The sequence below is a fragment of the Chiloscyllium punctatum genome, chromosome 3 (assembly GCF_047496795.1).
Source record: "Chiloscyllium punctatum isolate Juve2018m chromosome 3, sChiPun1.3, whole genome shotgun sequence".
NCBI lineage: Eukaryota > Metazoa > Chordata > Chondrichthyes > Orectolobiformes > Hemiscylliidae > Chiloscyllium > Chiloscyllium punctatum.
Window position 1 is genome coordinate 114,951,883 of NC_092741.1, and position 22,561 is coordinate 114,974,443.

Sequence of the window (22,561 nt, forward strand, 5' to 3'; positions counted from 1 at the left end):
GTATACATTCTTAACAACCCTATCAACCTGGGTGGCAACTTTCAGGGATCTATGTACGTGGACACTACCAAGAATTTTACCATTAGCCCAGTACTCTGTATTCCTGTTACTCCTTCCAAAGTGAATCACCTCACAGTTTTCCGCATTAAACTCCATTTGCCACCTCTCAGCCCGGCTCTGCAGCTCACCTATGTCCCTCTGTAACCTACAACATCCTTTGGCACTATCCACAACTCCACTGATCGCAAATTTACTAACCCATCCTTCTACGCCCTCATCTAGGTCATTTATAAAAATTACAAACAGATCCTTGCAGTACACCACTGACTGGAAACTGTCCTAGAGTGTTTCGGCAAGATCCAAGATTTGGCAGGAGGTGTAACTGCGTCATCTCTGAGAGAGTAGAGCATCTGGTGTCCTGTCCACAAACAGGCTACAAACGATATATGGGTACTGCCTCCGCAGTGCACCACAACAGGGAGACCGGGGCAGAGGCTACAGCCGTGCCGAGATTTAACCATGTCTTTTGCTAATTTGAAGCTGGACACTTTTGGCCTGGCAAGCTAGCCAATGCTTCCTGTGCATCAGTGTAAGTGTCCTCCTTCAAAAGACAATCCGAATACTATTGACTGTGTGTCACTGTGTTTATGTTAAGTATCGTAAATACATGGAAAATTTAATTCTTAATTATACTCATTCTGTGGTGCTACTCACTGCGTAAAATAATATTGATCATATTGCTTGTACAGCTATAGCAATATACATCTTAACAGAAGTTTAATAGAATCCCTACAGTGTGGAAACAAGCCATTTGGCCCAACCAGTCCACATCAGCTCTCTGAAGAGTAGTCCAACAGGTTTATTTGGAAGCACTAGCTTTCGGAGCGCTGCTCCATCAGGTAGCTGTAGATTATAAAATTATAGGACACAGAATTTATAGTAAAAGTTTGTGGTATGATGTAACTGGAATGATATATTGAAAAGACCTGGATTGTTTGTAAAATCTCTCACCTTTTCGAATGGGCATGTTGGTTTCGGTTCTTTCATATGTAAATTCCAGAACTTTCTTAAAGTTACAGTCTCAGGTGAACTTTAATAAGAGGTGCCATGTTCACCCAGATAATGCACTGAAGGTGTGAGATCCCTGTGTGAGGCTGTCTGTGCCCCAGTGTTCAGACTGATTCTGATCTACAAAAGGGATTTACAGAATCTTACATGCAGGTTTTGGTGTAAAACAAAATGTAATTCTGCAAGTGCAAATTCACCCCACAAACTTATATATGGGTGTGTGTGTGTGGAGGCGGTGGGGGGAGGGGAGATGAGTGTGTGAGTGAGAGAGTATAAAGGGATATAAGTCTGTGAGAGAGTCTGTATGGGAGTGTATGTGTGAGCATATGAGAGAGAGCTTGTGTATGAGAGAGGGTCTGCGTGAGTGTATGGGTCTGTAGGAGTATGTGTGTGTGTGTGTGTGTGTGTGTGTGTGTGGTGCAGTGGGCCATCTGTAGTGTTACATGAACCCAAAGTCCCGGTTGAGGCAATCCCCATGGTTACCAAACTTGGCTATCAGCCTCTGCTCTGCCACTTTGCATTGTTGCCTGCCCCAAAGTTCGCCTTGGAGGATGGTCACCTAAAGGTCCAAGGTCGAATGATCCGGACCACTGAAGTGTTCTCAGACTCGGAGGAAACACTCATGTCTGTTGATTGTCGTGCAGTGTGCATTCATCCATTGTCATAGCCTCTGCTTGGTCTTACCAATGTACCATGCCTCAGGGCATCCTTGCCTGCAGCGTATGAGATGGACACCATTGGCTGAGTCACATGAGTACCTGCCACGTATATGATGGGAGGTGTCCCCACGTGTAATAGTTGTATCCGTGTCGACACTCTGACACATCTTGCAGCGTCTACCATGACAAGGTTGTATGGTGTTGTCCTAAAAGCTGTGCAGTTTGCTGCGAACAATGATTTGTTTGAGGTTTGGTGGTTGTTTAAAGGTGTGAAGTGGAGACGTGGGGAAGGTCTTGATGAGGTGCACATCCTCATTGATAAAATGTTGCAGGCTATGAAGAACATGGCGCAGTTTTTCAGCTCTTGGAAGTACTGGACAATGAAGGGTACCCAGTTGGTTGCAGCAAGTGTCTGTATCCTGAGAAGGTCATTACGGTTCATTGCTCTGGCGTGTTGGAACTGGCAGTTGATGAGTTGAGCATCATACCCATTCTTATGAGGGCACCCTTGAGTCCTTCCAAGTGCCCGTCATGTTCCTCCTCATCTGAACAGATCCTATGTAGGCCTTATCCACAGGGGATGGTTGTTTTAATATGTTTTGGGTGGAAGCTGGAGAAGTGCAAAGTCATGAGGTTATCCGTGGTTTGCGGTAGAGTGCAGTGCTGAGAGGTGCCCATCCTAGACGGAGATGCATGCATCCAAGAATGAGACAGATAGTAGAGCGTAGTCCATGGTGAGTTTGATGGTGGGATGAAACTTGTTGATATCACTGTGTAGTTCTTTCAGTGACTCTTCACCATGGGTCCAGAGGAAGAAAATGTCATCAATGTACCTGGTGTATAGGGTTGGTTGGAGGTCCTGCATAGAGAAGAAGTCTTATTTGAACCTGTGCATAAATGTTGGCATATTGGGGTGCAAATTTGGTCCCTATGGCTGTTTCGTGTATCTGTTCAACTGGTTGTCAAAGGTGAAAATGTGGTCAAGGATAAAGCAGATGAGTTGTAGGTCGGTGTTTGGAGATTGGCAGTTGTTGGTGTTGAGTACTGAGGCTGTTGCCACAATACCGTCATTGTGGGGGATGCTGGTGTAGAGTGCTGAAACGTGCATTCTGACGAGGAATGTTTCCGGTTTGACTAGTCAGTGGGTGCTGAGTTTCTGTAAGAAATCTGTAGTGTTGCGACAGAAGCTGTAGGTCCCCTGTACAATGGGTTTCAAGATGCCTTCGACATAGCCAGAGAGGTTCTCTCATAAGGTCCCAACACCTGATATGATGGGACGTCCCAGTGTGTTGGCTTTGTGTATTTTCAGAAGGCAGTAGAAGTCACCTACATGAGAAGAATGTGGGATGAGGGCGCATAGGGAGCTCTGAAGGATTGGATCCAAAGTCCTGATCACAGCGTTTAGTTCACAGGTGTGATCTTTGATTGGTTGGGCCAGTAGTTGCCTATAGTGTTCCTGGTTGTTCAGTTGTCGGTACACTTCCTTGCAGTAGTCTGTTGTATTTTGAATGACGATGGCTCCTCCTTTATCTACTGGTTTGATGACAACGTTGTGATTGGTTTTGAGAGCATGGATGGCATTGCATTGTGATCGGGTGCTGTTGTGCTCTACCTTTGTGGGTATGGCTGATGAATCTGGCATTTATATATTTCCTGACGGTTTGAGCATACACATGTCAAGCCCAGGGCAGCGGCCCTCCAGTGGGGTTCAAGTTGTCTCCTTCTTCGGCTGCCCCTCTACAGATCCCTGTGATGACTGTTCCGGTTCCTCAGTGGGCTCATTGGGATCACTGCTAGCATCTTGAAAGAATTTCCAGAGTCTCATTTGTGTGATGAATTCCTCTGTGTCTGCTGCAAGACTCACGGGGTCCATTTTGGTTGTGGGCAGAAATTGAGACCCCTACTAAGAACTTCAATCTTTTCTGGTTAAAGGGTGTGGTCCAATAAGTTGACGATCGACTTTGCTGCAGGAATAACGTTTTTCACTGTGGTGGGAAATTAGTTTGTTAGATTCAGAATTGGCTCCTGTCACACAGTTAGAAAGTTGCAGTCATTGGTTGGGAATCATTCTAATACCTGTTGAACTCAAATGTTGCTACATTTATTAAAGGCCTGGACAGTAGTGTCGTGAGGATGATCCTTAGGTTTTCTAACAACAACAACAGATTTGTTTAATGATTAAAAAGACTATGGAGGAGCATGGACATTTTCAAAAAAATGGTTCCATGTGCTAAGATTAAACAATGGCAAATGACAATTAAACAAATCAATGTGGTGTAATACAAGCTATGTATTAACACAGAAGAACCCTGTCATATAAGTAACAAAATAGAAACTACTTGAGAAAAAGTAATTGTCATACACCAAGTTCATGACCAGGAAACTACACACAATCAATGCAGAGAAGCCAAAGGCAAAGTAAAGAGGGTATTAGGGTTTATTGATGGACCTATTCAGTAAAGACGTGTATTAATATAGGATTTTTCATGACTGATCAGGTATGTCAAAATCCTGCAGACACACCATAAACTCCCACAAACAATAAATGATAATAGCCAATTAGTTTGATTTTATGATGATGTCTGGAGGATCAGTGGGATAACTCCCATGATGCTCTTCAGAGTGTTGCTATGGGATGTGTTACAGCAGATGGATGGGCCTTAGTTTAATACCACATTTGAAAACTGGAACTCCCATCATTAGTTACACTGGAGTGTCCACCTCGTTTGTTGTGCTCAAGTACTGGAGTAGAATTTGAACCCAGAATCTGTGTTATGACTAAGAGGTGAAAGGTACAAACCAAAGAATAATTCTCCACCATTATACAGGCTGTTGATTTGATTGCATCATGATGATAGCTTTCACTCTGGTCCTGTCACATAGTGGAAAATATCGTTGTACTGGAAAATGCATAAGTGCGAGGAGTTTGTGGAATGCTGGTTCGTCAAACACAACTGAAGAGCTGAACTATGTCTGGCATTTAATTTATTTTCATTTTTAAGACCACATATGGATCTGTGTACATTGGCCTGCATCTTGAAATATTGTGAAAAGAGTACCCTGCAATGTTCAGTGATTGGATATTCAAAGCTGTCTGTGCTACCTTCTCACCTTCAGGGGAGTTAAAGGTCCTACTGAGTTTTATTTTGTATTTGTCCCTTATGATATTTTAAAAGTATGGTTTTATTCTCTTATTTTTGCTGGGTTTGACTTTGTTTGGTTTATAATTACCCTTAGGCTATCAACATATAATGACAGGACTGTGACCATTTAATGTCCTTTTTTAATATTGCAGAAGGTTCATTCTTAAGTATTAATTGCTTCCCAGAGTTGCCTTGCTGAATTATAGCTTTTATGTCAATCATATGCCAACATACAAATTAAACTTCAGAGACACAAACATCATTCTCTCTTTGTTCTGTACTAAAATAATGTAAAAACTATCCATATCCATACCATAGGTTCTTGCTTCCAAATACTAATGATCAACTGCAATATTCCATCTTGACATAACTAACCACCATCTAAAAGAAGTGACAATTCACAGACACAACAGCTAAATGCAGAGAATGTTGAGAACAGAATCCTTTGTGAAAGCATGTATTAGTGATCCTTGCTGATTGTTTATCATTGACTCAATTTTTCTATATTCCCTCACAGTTTAAATTAAATTTAAACAATAGGATATATAAAGCTGAAGTTTACCATATCATGATATGAACCAGAACTATTTTTACGTATTTTGATATCAACATAAAGTCACACCGTGTTAGAATGAATAGTAATTCTTCCAAATATTTCATGATGCATGGCTTTTGGTATATGCCACATCATATCCAAATGAATAACTGTGTAATACTGTGCAAGCAATACATCACTTGGAATATACACTTATCTTAGGCACATTCAGGTCTATATTACATTGTTTAATTCTCTCGGATTGTTGATTGTCAGAGCCAGCATTGATCAGCCAGAGAATTTACACTACTTAAAGCTGAATCAACAGTTTAAGGAATGGATGCATGTTTCCTAATGAAAAAGTCAGCATCAATTTCTATATCAAGTACATATAGAAAAAGAGTTACTTGACAAACTAAAAAAACTACCATTGAAAAAAATCATTCTTCATGAATTAAGTTCAGAAGCAGTGTGACTGGTGAACTTAAGCTCAAGTCAGGATCGTGGGGACAGTCATTCAGTGTGATTTGCACTGGTAATAATGAGTTTTCCACCAACACAATATTTTACCTGATGCAGCAATATTTATGATAAGAGTGATGCTGGAAAAGTACAGCCGTTCAGGCAGCATCCAAGGATCAGGAAAATCGAAGTTTCGGGCAAAAGCCCTTCATCAGGAATAGAGGCAGAGTGTCTGAAGGGTGGAGAGACCCTGCAGGCACTCTGCCTCTATTCCTGATGAAGGGCTTTTGCCTGAAACGTCGATTTTCCTGCTCCTCAGATGCTGCCTAAACTGCTGTGCTTTTCCAGCACCACTCTAATCTAGAATCTGGTTTCCAGCATCTGCAGTCATTGTTTTTACCGTGGCAATATTTATGTTATTTTCAGTATCATTGGAATTGAAGAATCCGATAGAAAGTTAATACAACTAACTATAATTCAACTGGGTTAGTTCTGATGTAAAGTCACTGTTACAAAGTTGAAAGCATATATGTTCACTTTAAATTAGGAAGTGTTTTCTGAATCTTGAAGTAAACTTAAACTGCAGGCTCAGCTGCCCAAATAGATACATGTAACAATTAGCTGCTAAAGGGATACCTGAGTTTTGGTTGCTGTTTTGACAGTAATTCAAAATTAACCAATTAGTTTAAATTATGCCCAGGATACTAAAACCCAATCAACAACATTGGACCAATGATGGGGAACATTGTTGGGGGTATAAAACCAGGGCATTTTAGCATGTCATCGATGGCGATAAGCACCTCGCCATGGTCTTCCTTACACATCCACTTCTCACCTTCAAACAACTGCCAAACCTTGAACAGACCATTGTTTTCAGCAATCTACCCAGCCTTCAGGACATCATCAACCACAAGACCAGACAACTCTGCCACGGCAACGCCTGCAAGATGTGTCAGATCATTGACGTGGATACTACCATCACACGTGGGAACACCACCCACCATGTATACGACAGATGCTCATGTGACTCAGCCAATGTTGTCTAACTCTTATGCTGCAGGCAAGGATGTCCCAAGGCATGGTATATTGGCGAGACTATGCAGATTCCACAAAGACAGATAAATGGACACCATGCAACAATCGCCAGACAGGGATGTTCTCTCCCAGTCAGGGAACACTTAAGCAGTCGGGGACATTCAGCATCCGATCTTCAATGGGAAAGTGTCCAGCAAGACAGACTTTGAGGTACAACACAATACAGAATTGCCAAGCACTAACTGTATCCTCGGGTTCAGTTGCACTGCAGATGATCCCACCACAATTCTGTATCTGTAAAATCTTGCTTATTGTCCTGTTTTGACAGCATCACCTTGATAAATTGTTATGACCTCTCCACCTTAGTTTGTAGTTTTAGTTTACCTATTACACTCTCTCACACACGCGCTCTTTCTCACACGCACACACACACACTCTCCCCCAAACACACACACACACTCTCTCACACACACTCTCTCAAGTGCGCGAACACACGCACACACAAATCTATGGGGTGAGTTATTTCATCCAAGATGTTTTTTTATTTGCAGGTACATTCCATTTTATTTAAAAAAAACATAATTTGTAGTCACAGTCAGTCAGTGTGGTATATGACACATTCCTGCTTTCGGAAAAAGACTAGCCTGATTTCAAACTCAGAGATAGACTCTGAAGGCCTCACATCTACAATTCATGTCTGACCTGACGTGTCATCTTTTGTATCTCTGCCTGATTAAAGTTTGGAAAATTAGGCAGACACTGATAAAACCTTCAATTATCTCGGGGCAGTGACTTGAAACAGATTCTGAATTTGCATCTTAATCAATGAAAATTTGCATTTCTTTTCTAACAGAGTTCTCCATCAGCCATTGTAGGCTTGTTCATTACACTTAACACCAGTTGTAAGATCTTTTGATCTCTCTGCATATAAACTCTGTATTGGTGTGCCCTCTCTCACTTCAGCTAATGAAGGAGCATTGCTGCAAAAGTTTGTGATTTCTAATAAGTCTGTTGGACTATAACTTGGTGTCGTGTGATTTATGACTTTGTGCACCCCTGTCTGACATGTCCACATCATAACTTCGCTTGTGGAGCTCTGATGTCTGTTTTAATCCTTGCTGAATCTCTAATCAGGATTGCTCCCACAGATTCCCACTCCCTCATAACTGTCAGGTATGGTTACCTTCTATCACACACTTGTTTCTGCACTTTTTATCACATCTAAAGTAAAAGGCTTTACCACCAATGCCATTTCTCCCTTGTCGATCTTTTCACAGGTTTCTCTGCAGGCTATTTCATGTTCAGCTGCTTCACTGTTCAGCTACTGCAGCTAACGCTCAGCAGCATGTAAGCTTAAAGCTGTAAAGTATTTAACGCAGTTAATGTCCAATATTGTTCCTGCATTTGCTGGAATTCTCTCAAATTCCAATCCCTTTGGCTGATCATCACATTGCATGTTTTGAGATGCCAATCATTGTCAGCTTGTGATTTAGTTAGGTTTTCTACGACCAAATGAATCTTATTGAGAAGAGAGTCTTGTCTTAGACACAGTATGTTAGCCATCAGGTTCAAGGTGCATCAGTAAGATAGAATCACAGCATTGTACAGCACAGAAACCAACCCTTCGGTCCAACTCATCTATGCCACCAAATATCCTAAATTAGTCTCATCCCATTGCATCATTGAGACAATTGGATGACCTAGAATATAGGTCCTCATTGATTGCCTGCCCTTCTTCCGTGGTTACATTCAAGCTCAGGTATCCCTGGAAAAGGAGCACGTGGTGTCTACCAACACCCTCGAGCTGTTCAGGGAGAGGTGGGCCCCGCTGGGAGTGGAGGATCTTATTTCCTCCTCCAAATCTATTTTGATTTACCCCCTGCCCTCCCCTTCACTGTTTGATCTTGCAGCATTGTCCTTTGATGTGAAGGGCACTGCTTGTCACTGGCCACTCGGGTGTTTCTTCCTGGTGGTGAAAACTGAAAAAGAGATTTGTACAAACTGTTGTCTTTCATGTGTCTCACACTTGTACACACACACAATATGGGTGCTGGGGAAAAATAAGCACTACTGCAATTAGGCAGTAATGTGGGGGGTAAGAAAAAACAGAGAAAAAAAATAGGTCCTCATTCCACAAGATCCTAAGCTGTGCTTCCTTATCCCAATCCATGTTTGCATGCCATCCTCACATTGGGTGGTGTTTAATACTTTGTTCAACATTAAATTTTTCAGAGTTAATATCTTTTTACACCACAGGAGATGGCCCATTAATAGCCGAGAAATTTAATATAATTTGGAACCATCTGCTTAATGGCTTTGATTATCCCATTGTTTCAGGTAATCAGACATTAGCACTTCCTAAAGTGTTAAACCATTGACATAGTTGTGTAAATTCAATTGTTTTTTGTTTTCTTTCAGTGCATCAATAATTGCTTTGAGGTTTAATTTGGGACTATTTCATTATATAGGGCATAATGGTAATGTAGGCAGCAAAACTTGTCAATTTTGAAATCTTTACACAGATTTGTGATCTTTATCAAAAAAAATCAACCAGATTTGTCAGAGATGACTTACACTTAACAAAGTCATGCTGCTTTATTCTGGTCTACTCGCATTCATTCAAAGTCACTTTATTAACAGGCTCTTGTGTTGCAGTATCAACCATCAAATGGTTCAATTTGTACACAATGGGCTTTGCAAAAGCGATGGCAACATTAAACAATGTGATGAGAATCACCCAGATAATGCTTCAAACAGCAAAGAGAACTTTGAAACTTCACACTGCATGAGAATTGCTGCATAAATGCTATTGATAGAAGTGTAAGACAAGGTATTTAATTTATTAAAACAAGTTTTGAACTGACCATCAACAAATCTGCTAGTTTACTTCCCAATCATTTTATATTATGAATGGCATTCACTCCTCTGTTATACAAGTTAGAAAGATATGTAATTTCCTACCTGGTAATTTTCCTGATACCTGACTCATTAAATATCAATGAAGGATGTAAACTCAGTATTTGACATTTATGTTCCTTAGTGAACTTCATACTGTTTGGAAATGTTGATGACTTGTCTATTCATGTCCATTCCGGCAGTTCACCATGATAAGTTATTTCACCTGCAATATAATCTCTGTTCATAAGTCTTTTGTAAGCTGCTGCTATGAATAATCTTCTGCCTAAATGTCTAAGTTAATCAAACTTATTTGATGAAATGCTGTGTACCATACCATTCCTCAATTAACTCCACAATTTGTTTCACTAGACTTGAAGACTTCATCTCTTGGAACCCACATACAGATTAATAATGTGCGTGACCCTGGATGACATGCAGTTGCTGCATAAGTTACCTTTCAGTCAAGATGCTATTTAAACATTTACAATCTCAGCCAACAGATGCCTACAACTTCTCTGCATAATTCATAACTAACTTGTACAGTGCTTTGTTCAATAGCCAGATGAGGTTTTAACCTCCAAAAAGCACAATTTATTCTGCGCCACTTGTCATGTATATAGACAAGCAAACTTTCTTTGAAACTTTCCAGCAAGAAAATCCATCCTTTCTTAACTCAGTGCACCCTTTACATGCCGATATTTTAGAATCAAATTTCACAGGTTTCAATGCATCAATGCACCAACATCCATAATGGATTCGGGTCAATTGTGTACAGTCAAGTCAGGGGGTTTTCATTCTCTGTTCAGACTTTCTTCTAACACACGCATGTGAATGTTAACATGATCAAATGTTGAAGTTATATTGTTGCATTTTTGGGAATTGTGCGCATCTGTTAAGAATCAACAAGTATGTATATCCATTTGGCTTGCACCTTACACAATATTTTATATGCCCATAAACGTTAGGATAGATATTTGGCTGCCAACAAAAAGTCTCCGATGTTGAATGGTTTATCCAGTTCCTTCACGGATTTCTTGCACATTTCTACTCCATTGTAATCTAGGCTACGATTTTAAAAAATGAGTATTTGTTCAAAATGTTTTGGATCATAAATCTTAAAGTATTCCTAATTCAGCACTGCCATGTTGCTTGGATACAAAGGCGTGAGGGAAGAATCCTTTTCCCCCTTGCATGCTTTCTTTAAAAAAAAAGCCAAAGATAAAAATTATTGGGATCTATTAGTTAATATCCAACATTTCTAAACCAAATCACTTACTTTCCAGCAGATTGCATGTTTGTACTGAGTAAAATATTTGAGTTTATGCACCAATAGGAAAACATTGAATTAAAAATATACCTAGCTGCAAATTACTGGGCTTTTTGACTAACTATAATTTTATTAGTTAAGTTTCTTTAAAACAAACTTTAACTTAATGTGAATTCATTAAATCTATGCAAGTAAAGAAAACCATTTTTATAGAGACAATTGTGGTCACGATTTAAGACCTATTTCTTGATTGAAAGACATTATCTGTGATATAGTGCAGCTAAACCTGTTGATTTATTTTGAGCGCAATATGTTTTTGATTACAAAAATCATTTGAAACCATAAAGTGCAGCATAATAATTAGCCTTTTATTCCCACAATAAAAATGTGACTCAAACTTTTTTGATTTCATGTTTTAAAGCCTTTTTCATGTTCATGCAATCCAACTGGAAAAGGATGGGATTTGCAAATAAACAGCTAAAGAACATTGTGTAGCTCCAAAGTACAGCCATACGCAAGGGAATCAATAAAGACTCTTTGGTATTGTTATGTAGTTGCTTCCTTTGGAACCAGAAATTATACGGCCAGGTGAACAAAAAGTAATTCTGGATTAGTGGTGCTGGAAGAGCACAGCAGTTCAGGCAGCATCCAAGTAGCTTTGAAATCAACGTTTTGGGCAAAAGCCCTTCATCAGGAATAAAGGCGGTGAGCCTGAAGCGTGGAGAGATAAGCTAGAGGAGGGGTGGGGGTGGGGAGAAAGTAGCATAGAGTACAATGGGTGAGTGGGGGAGGGGATGAAGGTGATAGGTCAAGGAGGAGAGGGTGGAGTGGATAGGTGGAAAAGAGGATAGGCAGGTAGGACAAGTCCGGACAAGTCAAGGGACAGTTACTGAGCTGGAAGTTTAGAACTAGGGTGAGGTGGGGGAAGGAGAAATGAGGAAACTGTTGAAGTCCACATTGATGCCCTGGGGTTGAAGTGTTCTGAGGCGGGAGATGAGGCATTCTTCCTCCAGGCATCTGGTGGTGAGGGAGCGGCGGTGAAGGAGGCCCAGGACCTCCATGTCCTCGGCAGAGTGAGAGGGGGAGTTGAAATGTTGGGCCACGGGGCGGTGTGGTTGATTGGTGCGGGTGTCCCGGAGATGTTCCCTAAAGTGCTCTGCTAGGAGGCGCCCAGTCTCCCCAATGTAGAGGAGACCGCATCGGGAGCAATAGATACAATAAATGATATTAGTGGATGTGCAAGTAAAACTTTGATGGATGTGGAAGGCTCCTTTAGGGCCTTGGAAAGAGTTGGGAGGGAACGGTCTTTGCGGAAGGTGGAAAGGGGTGGGGAGGGAAATATATCCCTGGTAGTGGGGTCTGTTTGGAGGTGGCAGAAATGTCGGCGGATGATTTGGTTTATGCGAAGGTTGGTAGGGTGGAAGGTGAGCATCAGGGGCGTTCTGTCCTTGTTACGGTTGGAGGGGTGGGGTCTGAGGGCGGCGGTGCGGGATGTAGACGAGATGCGTTGGAGGGCATCTTTAACCACGTGGGAAGGGAAATTGCGGTCTCTAAAGAAGGAGGCCATCTGGTGTGTTCTGTGGTGGAACTGGTCCTCCTGGGAGCAGATCCGGCGAAGGCGGAGGAATTGGGAATACGGGATGGCAGGTGTAATCCAGGTAGCTGTGGGAGTCGGTGGGTTTGTAAAAGATGTCAGTGTCAAGTCGGTCGTCATTAATGGAGATGGAGAGGTCCAGGAAGGGGAGGGAGGTGTCAGAGATGGTCCAGGTAAATTTAAGGTCAGGGTGGAATGTGTTGGTGAAGTTGATGAATTGCTCAACCTCCTCGTGGGAGCATGAGGTGGCGCCAATGCAGTCATCAATGTAGCGGAGGAAGAGGTGGGGAGTGGTGCCGGTGTAATTACGGAAGATCAACTGCTGTACGTAGCCAACAAAGCGACAGGCATAGCTGGGGCCCATACGTGTGCCCATGGCTACCCGTTTGGTCTGGAGGAAGTGGGAGGATTCAAAGGAGAAATTATTAAGGGTGAGGACCAGTTCGGCCAAACGAATGGGAGTGTTAGTGGAAGGGTACTGTTGGGGCAGTCTGGAGAGGAAAAAACGGAGGGCTTGGAGGCCCTGGTCATGGCGGATGGCGGATGGAGGTGTAGAGGGATTGGATATCCATGGTGAAGATGAGGCATTGGGGGCCAGGGAAACGGAAGTCTTGGAGGAGGTGGAGGGCGTTGGTGGTGTCTCGAACGTATGTGGGGAGTTCCTGGACTAGGGGGGATAGGACAGTGTCGAGGGACTAGGGGGGATAGGACAAAAAGTAAATCTGAACAGGAACACTTTATCAATCGTGCTCATATCTCGACAACTGGTTCAACTGGAAAAAAATGCCACTCGTCCAGGTCACCTGACCAGCTCTCTTAAAGGTGTACCACCCCAATTACATACATAACACCCCCCTTTCATTTAAAATACCTGTTAGGAAACATATATACAACAATTATCAAGATTATATAGGCAGTTTAGCCAACATATGCACATAATCAAGAATATTGCCTGCCAACCACAGAGGAATTACCAATCCCCATTATACAAGACGTTCTGTCGCCTGGTTCTGACTGTGTGCAGTTCTGGTCTCCATCGGAAGGATGTTGTGAAACTTGAAAGGGTTCAGAAAAGATTTATGAGGATGATGCCACAGTCGGAGGGTTTGAATTATAAGGGAAGGCTGAATAGGCTGGGGCTGTTTTCCATGGAGCATAGGAGGCTGAGGGGTGAACTTATAGAGGTTTGTGAAATCATGAGGGACATGGAGAGGGTAAATAGAAAAGGTCTTTTCCCTGGGGTGGGGGAGTCCAGAACAGGAGGGCAGAGGTTTAGGGTGAGGGGGGAAAGATATAAAAGGGACCTCGGAAGCAACTTTTTCACAGAAGAGGGTGGTGCATGTATGGAATGAGCTGCCAGAAGAAGTAGTGGAAACTGGAACAATAACAACATTTAAAAGGCATCTGGATGGGTATATGAATAGGAAGGGTTTAGAGGGATATGGTTCAAGTGCTGACAAATGGGACGAGATTAATTTAGGATATCTGGTCGGCATGGACAAGTTGGACCGAAGGGTCTGTTTCTGATCTGTACAACGCTATGATTCTATGAATTTTGTACATCACTGCAGAGTGTCTGGTTAAAGTTATTGGGTCCCTGACAGCGCCACTTCCCTTCAGGAGATGAGTACGTCATGGCTGCCCATTGTCCAGCCAGCTATATTCCCTGTGAGAAAGTGAGGACTGCAGATGCTGGAGGGTCAGAATTGCAAAGTGTGGCGCTGGAATAGCACAGCAGGTCAGGCAGCATCTGAGGAGCAGGAGAATCAACGTTTCAGCCATAAGCCCTTCACATCATTGTGAATGGGGCCTTTCCTATGCCTCTTGAGGAGTAGGGTGTCAGGGTTGTTCTGCGTGGGCAGGATGCAGGTGTAGTCCTTTTGGCTTACTGACGACTTGCTCCTCATGTTCACCGACCCGGATGACCTTGGAAGGAAGCACAAGTGCCAGGCAGTGTACTCGGCAGCATCTACCTCCAGGATCAACTGAGCCAAATATTCCAGACTCCTGATTGGTCCATGGCAGGTGGACTTTCTGCCAGAGGAATTACAGGGTTCAGCTGGAGTACCACCCATCTCCTCTATCTGGGGGTCGACCTCAGCCCAGCTGAGGAATCCTGGCCAGCCAATTGGCAGGAGCTAGAGGTCAAAGTCACGGTTTGCCTAGGCTGCTGGACAGGACTGCTCTGAGTGCTATCTTAGAGGAGTCAAGTGCTGGTCATAAACCAGCTAGTGGCTGCCATGCTGTGGTGCCAGCTGGTCCCTTTGGTCCCTCCTCCTGGCTTCGGTCACTGACATCCAGAGAACATTGCTTCATTTCTTCTGGGACAAAAAGATGCACTGGGTCGTGGCATAGGTTCTGAGTCTCCCTACTGAGGAGGGTGGTCAGTTGCTGATGTGCATCTACACCCAGGTGGCGACTTTCCACCTTCAGATCTTACAGCGATACCCTTATGTTGAGCCTCATCCGAGGTGGTTTGCCCTGGCAACATATTTCTTTCTGCTAGGTGCATAGCCTCAACTACAACACGCAGCTCCTGTTTACTGACTGTGACAGTTTGGAGGTCACCTTCAATTTAATCCCTGTCTTTTACCAGGAACTGATCACTGGGACATGGTCGACTCGCGTTGTTCCCAAACTCTGTCAGGAGTAGTGGCTGTCGTCAGAGAGCCGTTGATCAGGAATCCGCACTTCTACAATTGCAGGTTCGAGTGACTAGCGGAGGGGAGGGCTGTGGCTGCGAGGGTGACCAGGTTCGAGGACATGCTGAGTGGCAGGGGCCTGGGCTGGATGCTGTGACAGGAATGATCTCACAGGGCAGCAGCAGACATTCGGTTCACCATCATTCAACGCCTTAAAACAGTGGTGCTCGGACCCAACGTCCTGCACCAGTTGGAGGATGCTCAGGGGTGCAGTGGAATCCCGTCTGCGTATATCCCTGCTCAGATGGAATTTCACATTGGCCCCAGGATCCTGTACCACCCCCCCCCCCCATGTTTGTTTTGTGTTTTTTAAAGAGGCGAAACGTTGGGCTCTGTACCGACAGCCACTGCACATCATCCACCCGTTCTCCTTCATCCACCGCCTAGACACGCTTTGGCATCTCCATTTGCCACTGGACACTGGAGATCCCCAGTGGAGGGATCTCTCTGTGGGAGTCCTTCCCCCTTTCCCTGGGAGATCTGGGATGGAGGACGTTCCACTCAGCACTCCCCTGTAACCACAGATTGCAATGGTTCATTGACTCCTAGCCCAATTGCTTGTTTTTGTGGCACTGTGGAGACAATGGACCATGTATATCTGGGTTTGAGCATCTGCACTCCCTTTACAATTACCTTAAGAACCTTCTTTTGTGTTTTTGGTTACACTCTAACCCCATGCCCCTGACCTTTGGGCACCTGGTGTGGAGGAGAGCGGGCAATTCGGAGGATTTCCTTGTGGGTGTGCTCCTGGGCCTGGCCAAACTGGCCATAAATAGGTCCAGGCAGTGTGTCATGATGGGAGTCATTATGGACAAATGCCTGTTCCTCTTCCATGGTTATGTTTGAGCCTGGGTGTCCCTGGAGAAGGAGCACGCAGTGTTCACCAATACTCTCAATGCCTTTAAGGAGAAGTGAGTACCGCGGAGGATGGAGTGATTTATTTCCCCCTCCACTTATTTCCCTACCCTCCCCTTCACTTTTTCTTCCACATAGGCATTGCTTCTACCAAGCGCTACCTGGCACTACTTCCCTGATGACATGAGTACTTTTCCTAAGGGAAAAAAACAAGACATTCCATCTGTAGACCTCATTGACATGATCAGTCTCTACAGGGGGATAGTAATTCTTAGAAAACCATTTCCTCATCTTAGGAACATTGTCTAGTGTAGTCTCCCGGGCTTCAGGAAGCTCCTGTTGTTCTGCAGATATGTCCCTCTCTAGCTGTTGTAGCTCTGTGACACAGATGTTGTCTCCTCCCTGGATATGGCCAACCCTAGCTCAGAAATACATGACTCAGTTGACACCCTTGGTCACATCTGCTCTGGCTTGGTTTCCTGAGGGACATTGCCCTGTTGATGACAAGCTGGTCTGCCTGTCTCCTCCAGACCAGTTCATCATAAGTGTGTACCATATATGACAACAGTCCAGTTTGAGCCACCACTACCACTGGAATCCATTTCTCCCCAGGTGTATAATTCCGAGCCAACACCATCTCTCCTCTTTGGAATACCCTTGCCCTTGAGTTTCCTATGTCTGACCATCCGTTACTCTTGATTTCACTCTCCCACCTCTCTGGTCTCTTCCAACTGCAGTATGTCAAACATGGATCTCAGCTGATGGTTGAACATTAAGGACATTGGCGAGCAGTAGGTCATCGCATGGGTTTTGTTATTGTACATGCTGAGGAACTTGCTGAGTTGCCCTCTTTGCAAATCCTCCCCATGTGAGGCCCTTAATGCCTGCTTCAGGGTTTGAACAATTTCTCTGCCTGGCTGTTTGTCACTGGGTGATATGGAGCCAATCGCACATGTCTAGGGGAAGCAATGGCCAAGAGGTATTATCACTGAAGTGTTAATCCAAAGGCACAGCTAATGGGAATCTAGGTTTGAATCCCCCCACAGTAGATGTGTCCAGAAATAAGAGTTTAATTATGACCATGAATCCATTGCTGATTGTCAGAAAAAAGCATCTGGTTCACTAATTTCCTGTGGGAAATCTTCGCTTGGTCTGACCCCAGATTGACAGCAATATTGGTGACTCTTAACTGCCTCCTGGGCAATTGGGAAGAGCAATAGATGCTGGCCTAGCCATGATGCCTTCATCCTGTGAATCACTTTGTGACTTTCCTTGAACTCTTGCATCACAAAATGTGGTCCATTGTTACTTACGATTTATTTGGGGTTTCCAAACGTGGCAAATATTTCATCCAATTGGTCTATTCCTGAAGAAGGGCTTATGCCTGAAACGTCGATTCTCCTTCTCCTTTGATGCTGCCTGACCTGCTGTGCTTTTCCAGCAACACATTTTTAAACTACCATTGCTTCTGCCAATACTACCTTGGGCCACTTGCAGTGGGCATCCACAATCACTAGTAACATCTGTCCCTCCATTGTTCCTGCAAAATCAATGTGAATCTGCTACCAGGGTGATTGAGGCCATTCCTATAGATGAAGGAGTGACAACAGTGGCACCTTCCCTACTAATGCACAGTTTTCACACAATCCCTCTTTCTCCTCAATCTGGAAGTCCACCTTCAGCCACCAAAAGTAGCCCCAGGCTGTTTCCTTTATTCGCACCATGCCAGGGCGCCCTCAGTGCACTTGTTCATTCCTCTTAACTGGGAGGAAGAACAGCTCACATTTCCCACATTAAACATCCATCCAATATGAACAAACTCCCAATTCCTGGACAGGTAAAGGAGTAATTCTGGGCAGTTGCCATGACTGGTTCTCCCTCTCAAGACTAAGTCCATCACTCGGCTCAAAACCAGATCATGTTCTGAATAGCTCTGTACCTGATTCACTAACACCAGCAGCTTGTTGTCCCAGGAAAGATACATAATTTTCAGGATCCAGTTGGAAACAGTTGCATTGCCGTGCTTCTCCAATAGGCTGACTGAGCCAGTGTCCCTCTCCACAGGCATGCTTCTGTCATTGACAGAACACCCTTACACGGGCCAAAAATGGAGATTAGAGGTCTGTGGTTGGTCAGTAGCATAAGTTGCCTGTCGTAATGCTCTGTCCTTCTGTTTTGACTTGAGCATAATTCTCTTTCATCTTCATTACTGACCTTGATGCAAACGCAATGGACTTTTCCTCTCCCTTCAATAAGATGTGCAACAGTATAGCACCAACCCCATAAGTGTGAGGCATCATACAGCAACTGCAGTGGCAACTTCAGATTGAAATCAATTAATACGTCTGAACGTTTTAAGGCTTCCTTCACCTCTCAGTAAGCCTCCTCATATTCCTGAGTATGTTTCCATGGCAGCCCTTTTTCCAGCAACCGATGCAGGGGTTTAGTATGGTTGTCAGATCAGACACAATCTTGCCATAATAATTTACAAGTCCCAAGAACGATTTCAGTTCAGACATATTTTCTAATCATGGGGCCTTCATGATAGCCTCCATCTTTTTGACCACCTTGTGTAGTTCTCACCATCGATTACGTGGCCCAGGTACTCAATGGAATCTTTTAAAGTATCATATTTCTCCCTTTCTATCTGTAAGCTGTGCTCCTGCAATCATTTTAGGGTTCCTTCTAAATGTTTCAAATGCTCCTCTTTGGAGGATCCAATAATCAAAATGTTGTCCAATTAACACTGGACTCCTGACAACCCATTTACCATTTGATCCATGGCCCTTTGGAACAGAGCCGGCGCTGACATAATACCAAAAGGAAGTTGTTTGCAGTGGAACAGTCCCCTCTGTGCCACTATCGTCAGTGGTGGCTGGGACTCCTTCACAACTCTTGTCTGTAGGTGGGCCTGCAACAGATCCATTTTGGAAAGTTTATTTTCCCCAGCCCAGTCCAATGAATAGCTCTTCTGTGAGTAGCAGAAGGTATTGATCCACACTCAGGGCTGGGTTGACTGTGACCTTAAAGTCACCACGAATCTTCACTGCACCATCTGTTTGTAAGACTGGAATAAAAGGAGTTATCCATTAACTGGTGATTACTGGTTCCAATGCTCCCAGGTTCACCGGCCATTCCTGATTCTCCTCCACTTTAGGCTGAATGGCATGTGGTACCAATGCACATTCAGACTCCAAAAGCAGGCTTCAGCTGTAATTTAATTTCAACTTCTTTCATCTCCCCCAGAGTTCCTGTTGTCCTTATCCAGGATCCCTTGCAAATTCATGTTTGAGTCTGCCAGCTTATTAACTACACTCTAGTTTTTTGTAAACAGGAGTGTATGAATAATGCATCTTATACTACGCAAAGTGGTAATTCTGCACATTGGTCCCTTAACTGTACTTTCTCCAGTAGATAACCCTTCAGTGGAGCCACTTGTTCCATGTTTGTCCATAGTATAATATTGGCAGTCTTCAATGGTAGTGCCCTCAACTTCTTGCGATAGACTAATTCAGGAATCAAGAACACCACTGCGCCCTTATTCACTTCCATATTTACTACCTTCGCCTTTACTTTGGGAAGAACCCAGAAATTATCCATTTTACTCTATACCGACAGGAATGTTTACCTGATACTCTGGTGTCTCTGGGCCTTGTGCTCCTTCCTCACGCCCAGTTGACTCCCTGGCTGGCTGGCTGGCAGCATGTACCTTATGGCTTGTGTCAGCGTTGTTTCTTTCTGACTTCCCTTCTCTGGTTTGGGTTGTACCTGCGGGCAATATGACCCAGTTGCTTACACAATCAGCATTGGGTTTCTCAAGTCCAACACATTAACTCTTTGTGGCTAGTCTCGCCATATCAGCGGCATTCTACATTTGGTACTGCACTGTGCCAGGTTTCCACTACTTGATGTGTCCTGGCTTCATCAGCCAACTGAGTTGTTTTACCTGCTGCCAACACCATCGAGGTAGCAATTTCAAAACCGATCTTGAAATCTAGGTCTCTCCTTATTAGTAGCTTCCAATGGATGGCTTTGTGTCAGAGTCCGCAAACCAATCAATCCCGCAAGGCATCTTGGAGGAACCCTCCAAATTCATAATGTTCTGATAGCATCTTTAGGGTGGCCACAAATGGGGCGATGGACTCTCCTTTGGGCTGCACCTGTTTGTGAAAACTAGAGACATTCTGTGATCATCAGCAGCTTGGACAGGAAATAATTTCCTAACACTTGGTATAGCTCTTGGAATGTCTTTTTCGTGGGTTTCTCTGGTTGCACCAGACTCTAGAGTCATGAAGCTTCCAATGGTACTAAAGAAAATCAGTACCATGGTGTCCTCATGGACCTTGCTCATCTTTAGTAATGAATTAAAGTTCAATTTTCTGACTCCTCATCAAATAGTCCTTTTGGTCCCATTTTGTTTTCCCACTGTCAGGAATTTTTCCCACCACTTGAGTCTAGTAGCTGTTCCCAGCCTGAGTTCCCTCAGTGAACACTATCTGGCCTGGCCACTCCATCACTAACAGTGTTAGCTTCCCTGGCATCACCCATAGCCTCGAGCAGCCTCCCAGCTGCTAAAACACAGATACGTTGCTAATTTGGTCAAACAGCAAGGGATGCTGGGTACATTGGATAAATAAAGCTCTGAAGTCACAGAACCCGTGCACTAGGCACACTGCAAATACAGCGGCCAGATACTAATGACATTACCATAATTTATAACAGTTATCCTGGGCAGATACATCCCCAGTGAGTTATCCACCAAGCAAAGGAGGACCCAGACAGAAAGGCACTGGGTCCTGCTACACAAAGAAACAAGTAATAGCAAGCTATCCAAATGATTGACAATGTTTCAAACTATTAAGTATGTCTCCCCAATTGGCCAGAACTGTAAAAGGTTCCAGAAAACCATCCAGAAAGGTATAAAAACAGGGTTCACCCGCAGCCCAATCTCTTTGACCCTCTTGGACCTTCTGAGGAGACCTGCCCTCCACTATCACCTTCATCAGGTGATAGTGGAGGGCTCAATTTATAGCTATAAATTTATAGCTATAAATTCTGTGTTAGGATGAAGGAACATCGCTCCGAAAGCCAGTGTTTCCAATTAAACCTGTTGGACTATAACCTGGTGTTGTGTGATTTTTAACTTTGTATACCCCAGTCCAACACTGGCATCTCCAAATCATGCATGGCAAAAGGCAGAGACACCCTGACCAGAGAGAGGGAGTGAGAAAGCAGCTTCACAGTCCCACAGAGAGAAAGGGAGGGTGGGGGAGGAGAGAGAGGGGAGGGAGGAGAGAGAGAGAGAGAGAGAGAGAGAGGGGGGGGGAGGAAGAGTGGTGGTGGGGGAGAGAGAGAGAGAGAGAAAGCAACTTCACAATCCCACAGAGAGAGAGAAAGAAAGCAGCTTCACAGTCCCACAGAGAAAGAGAGAGAGAGAGAGAGAGAGAAAGCAGCTCTGCAGTCCCACAGAGAGAGAGAGGGAGAGAGAGAGAGAGAAAGCAGCTTCACAATCCCAAGAGAGAGAGAGGGGGGTGGGGGGAGCGATAGAGAGAGAAAAAGCAGCTTCACAGACCCACAGAAAGTGAGAGGGAGAGACAGAGCAGCTGTGCAAATCTGTTAAAGACTCAGGAAGTATTGCAAGCTTAAGGGGCCAAAGAGGATTGGAGATAGCATTGTTTTGTAGTAAAAGCTATTGTAATGATGTTTGTAGTGATTTGACCAATTCGGTATAGTGGCGCCCACCTGGGCAAATTCATTCATAGTATTCTGTTTGAAGTTATCTAACTTGTTTAAGGAGGAACCACAGATATTTGGCATCCCTGGGTGACCTTTGATAAGAAGTGACTGTCAGTTCCTCTGAAGTCAAGCCCACCAAGCTGGTATCCTCTTTTTTTATTGAAAGAAAAGATTTTTTCAAAAGATTTTACAAAATTACAAAACCAGTACAAAATAGTATGACAACCTTACAATATAATAGCAACAATAAAAAATAACCAAACTACTAACCTACTCCACAGACTACCAAAACACTAAAAGAATTTTAAAAATCTATAAAAACTACAGTTGAATAAATAACCATTGAGAAAGAAGAGAAAAAAATAACTAAGCAGACAAAATAAAATTATACCAAGTTATAACAAGGTAGCTTAAGTTACATTCAATTAAATTACTACACTCAGCGCACTCTCATCACAGCTCCCCAACACTGGGAGCAATCGTGGGTGGACCCGTATTTATACAGGATTCTTCCTCCCAGGGGCCCCCAAACCGACATGCACAGTCCACATGGCTAGACAAAGGCCCTGGATGATATAGCCGATAAGTCTACATCAATATAATTCAG